At 47.3% G+C, this 4,848-nt stretch overlaps 1 long non-coding RNA gene across 2 annotated transcripts; it reads left to right on the top strand.

Moving 5' to 3' along the window:
* The first annotated feature begins 1,399 nt into the window (after positions 1-1,399).
* On the top strand, positions 1,400-4,637 carry LOC131517400 (uncharacterized). Of its 2 annotated transcripts, none has more exons than XR_009264580.1 (3): positions 1,400-1,865; positions 2,690-2,901; positions 3,420-4,637. It is a non-coding gene; the product is annotated as an uncharacterized LOC131517400 (long non-coding RNA). The 2 variants fall into 2 exon arrangements; XR_009264579.1 differs by having other exon boundaries at positions 1,402-1,865; positions 2,690-2,848.
* Positions 4,638-4,848: the final 211 nt, after the last annotated feature.

The raw sequence follows: 4,848 nt of genomic DNA, 5'->3' as shown, positions 1-4,848 counted from the left end.
AGGCTCGGAGAATAGGAGTGCTGTCTCATGCCCATTGGCCTAGACTCTGGGCCACTTCCCTCCGTCATTTCTCACCCACCCCGTGGCACCGTGTTAGGTCTGAACCAGATAAACCCCAAAGACTTGAAATCTCCTCAAACTATATCTCCCCAGATGTTTTTAGACCCCCCTCAAGCTCCCTCTAGATGTTAATAACACCCCAATCCTGAAGATACGGTCTTAAGGAAGGGGGCAGGAAAGGCTTGCCTTGTCTACCTGCTGCCTCTCTTCCTCTCTCCCCTCTGCTTGTCCTCCTGGCCTGGAAGAGCTTTCTACTGTCCCTTCCTATCTGGAGGAAACTTCCTCAGGCCACCTGCTGTCTTTTCGGCACTATGACTTACAGTAAAGTTCCGTTAGTAGGTTTCCTGGCTTTGCTCTTGTTATGTAAAAGGAAGATTTTAAAATTTAGGAATCCTCTTTCCACAAAGCCTCTAGCAGCTCATGAAAGTCAGTGTGGACCTTCCAGGCTGAGCAGTGGCCCTCGTCCCAGATGGTGTCCTCTCTGCAAGAGGAAGCAGTAACAAGACATGACTCACAAAGGAAAGGAAAATACAATGGTTTAGGATGTTCATTGGTTTTATCCCCGCATACTGAGGAAATAAAACATGTATCATGATGCTATTTCTGTATGATTTGACACATTCGGTACTTACGCAAACATATTTAAAGTAAATAGGAAGGGCACACACTAAGTGAAAGTGATCTTTCCTGAATGGTGGATATAGATCTGATTTTCACCTCTGTTTTTTTTGCTCAAACGTATTTTCTACAATTAATATGTTACCTTAAAGTAAAAATAAAAAGACAAAATGGATGACTTTTGACATTTTATGTGAAATGTTTTTTAAGATTTGTTTTTAGTAATGTTTATTTCCGAGAGAGAGAGAGAGAGAGAGAGAGAGAACGTGCACGAGCAGGGAAGGGTCAGAGAGAGAGGGAGACGCAGAATCAGAAGCAGGCTCCAGGCTCCAGGCTCCAAGCTGTCAGCACAGAGGCCGATGTGGGGCTCGAACTCACAAACTGTGAGATCATGACCTGAGGCTGAAGTTGAACACTTAACTGACTGAGCCACCCAGGCGCCCCTTACGTGAAATTTTATATGAAACATATAAATGTATATTTCATAAATAAATATGTAGGAATACATGTGAATGAACATTTTATATGTAAAAAATTCTATATGCCTCTTCATTTATATAATTAAATATTATACAATAGATAACATAATACATATAATATACAATATAATATATACTATGCATTGGTATATAGGTGACTATTGATAGAGAACTCCTGGAAGGGATTACAACAAAACTATCAACCGCTTCCCAGTTGTGTTTTTCTGTATTTCCCACGTTTTTTTTGCACTGAGCATTTATTACTTTTGTAATTTGAAGAAAAAAAAAAAAGCTGTGTGTGTAGGCGGTTCACTTTGGTGAAAACAAAACTTGTCAAGCTATTTTCAGATCATTATTTATGCTTGTTCTCCTGGTAAGGTTATCTGCTTTTCTTAGCATGAAAACAGGCACCACTTCTTTCCTGTTCAACAGCTTCTGTAAGATGGGCTCAGACCCTGAAGTCACTACAGGATTTGAGGTTTCAGTCTGGCCAGATCGGGCTTGTTCAGAGAACCGGCCAGCATGGTCTGGTGGCCTGCAGACCAGCATCTAGGTTTGTTTACAAACGGCAAAAAACCCACATGGTAGAGCACGTTCTGGGCTTCATTTCCATGCACGAGGAACTCTGTCTTGTCCGTGTTGCCTGTCTGGAGGGGATGTACAGAGGATTGGTTAGAAACACTGTTCATAGGCCAAAGCAAGAGAAAGGTGAAAGACGGTCTGAAGGGGGTTGTTGAGGCTGCATCCCAACTGTCCAGGCCCCTGGGGAGATCAACATGATGGTCTCTTGGTGGTTTTCTAACCCTTCTGATCTCCCAGACTTTCCTGATGCTTGTGTCTCTGTTTGCAATCTGTCCTTTGTCTTCTAGATTGTTCTGAGAGAAAACACTGATTTCTCCAGTTGCATTCTGGAGTGTATAAATAACAAAGTTTCGGGTTCCCACCCTCTGTTTATGGATGTGCCCCAGGAACTTTTACTCAGTATATAAATGGGCTCCAGAGAAAGAAAGGTCTTAAATAGGCAGATCTAGACTGTCTGGAACCTCTGGGCCCAGATGGGTCCATCCGCAAACAAGGACTTACTGTATCTCCTCCTAGTCCCGTTGCCCTTGGAATTCTCTGAGGGAACTTCCTCTCTGCCTAGAATTTTGAAATTCTCCGATGGAAGTTTGGTGTAATGGCAAATGTACTTTTGAGGCCTCAGAATGTTTTCCACTCTTCACCAATCAACCTTCCACAAAGCAGTTTTTCAATCCTTCCCTAGCACTAATAAGGATTGAGAAACAATAGAGGTTTCATGCTCTTGTCCAAATTGCATGGAAAGTTCCAGGGGCTCCAGGAGGGAAGGATGGGGAGGAGAATAAAAACAGAACATCACGGTCTCAGGATGTCCAGCTTAAAATATTAGCCTCTGAAACTCACTGCTTCAAACATGTCACTGAGTCTGTAAATACCATTCTCATCACCTGGGGTTGTAAAGCTAACATTGTTTAGCTTTCTGGCTTTGCATTTATGGTTTTGTTCGATTGCAGGACACTGTTCACCCAACCGCCACCTTCCATGGGCCTTTGTGGGATTCTAGGACTATCAGGGACTGCCTGGGAAGGAAAACTCGTTCCGCCACTGCCCCCAAGAAGGGACCACCTGGGCTCACAGTCACCGCTCACCGCACATTCCTATAGTTCTTCCAGGTTATACATTTTTGTGATCACTTAACTATCTTTTCGGATAACCAATCAAATCTGTAAGTACTGCCTTAGGGTCTACAGTGTTCAGAGCGCTGGGGAGGCATTCTTGGAGCACACATTCTGAGATAAGGTTGGGGGACACTCAGGCTTGGGGAGACAAAGGCCAATACATCTGAAACAGAGAACGTGTGTGATAGTTTTCAATAAGAAGGTAAGTCCTATTTGTGTGTGGAGTAGACAAAAAGAGCCATGAGTGGAGAAGGAGAGGGCATGGAGACTCCAGGTTTCCCAGAGGTTTGGTCAAGAGTGGGGGAAGGGGAGAGGGTAGGACTGGAGCTGGATCTCAGCCGATGGGTAGCATCTAGATAGATACTGTAAGCAGAGGGAATGGAAGGAGCAAGGACAAAGAGCAGAGATGGAGCAGCATACAGGGCGAGTTTGTAGGTTTGGCCAAGGTGGAGTTCATGGGGGAAGGCATGGCAGAGCAGACTGGAACAGCGGTAGCGTAGGGCCACATCATGGAGGGCTTTCAAAGCTTCCTTTTCACTATAAGTTCCCGTGTGCTCTTTTCCAGATAAAGACATGTTACCAGCAAGGACTTGTCCCAAAATCTGACATTTGCTCCAGACCTCTTCCTCCTGTCTCATCCCTCATACTGATCCATTAGTAACGCTCCCCAAAGCACTGACCAACCCAGGACAGGTGGTTTGCCCAGTTATCATGGGTGCCTCATGGACAGTCCAGCCAGCTTTCCCTCAGCAGGGAGCTTCATTTTGCCAACAGAGCTGGACTGGGAAGAGCCTGGATCATGGGTTTGGGCTGTGTGTCCACCGGCTACCATCTTGGGAAGGCCGGTGGCAGACGCCAGGAGCTGGCCGGCATCAGGGTGCAATCTGGTAGCCACCGAAAAGACCCTCATCCTTGGAGGGTCTGTGAGCCCACAGACACCTGCTAGCTTTGGCTCGCCTTGGCTGGGTGCATTGCCGGCAGAGAAGAGTGGGAAACGGACCGGTGGTTGAGAGCTGATAGAGGGAGGAAAGGGTCTTTGGTGCTGGAATGAGATATTTGTGAGCCCCTGTCTACAAACAGACAAATGCTGGCCTTGTGAACAACATTGCTGGAGAACACGACTCAAGTGTCACCGTTGCCTGAAGCATTCCAGTGGGAGATGATGGTGGAATGGGCCTGCCAGTGCTGCTCTGCACGTAAAAGGGAAGATTAAAAGGAGCAAATGGCCAGGAAGGCAAAGTGGACCGTGTAATGAGGCAGAAGATGTGAGGGGTCAGGATGTGAGAGGGAAAGCCATTGATGGGGATTGCTGAGGACGGGGCACTCCCGGGGATGAGAGCTATGGTAGCGGTTCTTGGACCCTTTCCATGTCTGTGCTCTTGGCCTACTGCCTTCTATATGGATTCGTGACACCAAGAAGCAAAAGGAAGGAAGAAGGGCTTCTCAGCAGAAATGCCCCCAAAACAAAGACTTTCTGCCACCAGCAGAGCTGCAGCTGGGGCTGGGGGACACTTGCCACTCCTCCCTGCCTCATAATCACGACTTTCTCACTCAAAGACTGTCCATCTGTCCATCCATTCCGCCAAGCCCCAGAGCCCCATGCTGATTTCCTTTGGAAGAGCCCCAGCTCCCGGAGCGGCCTCGGCAACAGCAGGGCCCACAGACGGCTCCAAGCCCAAGCTTCCCATCACAGGCAAGGGTCGGCCTGGTCCATGGAAGTTAAAATAACACACTGGCTGTTTATGAGCAAGAGCCCTCAATAAAGTCATCGGTTGGTTCTCTAGGCAGCGTGTCTAATCTTCTCTGGCTGCCTTTCTGGGCCCGAGGCTCCTGATCTATTTTGGTCTTTCTCTTCTTTGACTCATTCTGGGGCTTCCGTGCCATAAATCTGAGCCCCCTCCAGTGCCTGGTCCCACCAGCAGGCAGACAATTCAGAATTAGCGGCGGTCATGGTTGTCCAAACTGACAGGCAGGGAAACTGAGGCACAGCAGGC

The sequence above is a fragment of the Neofelis nebulosa genome, chromosome 7 (assembly GCF_028018385.1).
Source record: "Neofelis nebulosa isolate mNeoNeb1 chromosome 7, mNeoNeb1.pri, whole genome shotgun sequence".
NCBI lineage: Eukaryota > Metazoa > Chordata > Mammalia > Carnivora > Felidae > Neofelis > Neofelis nebulosa.
Note: the sequence above shows the minus strand (reverse complement) of the source record. Positions and strands in the feature narration are given on the sequence as shown.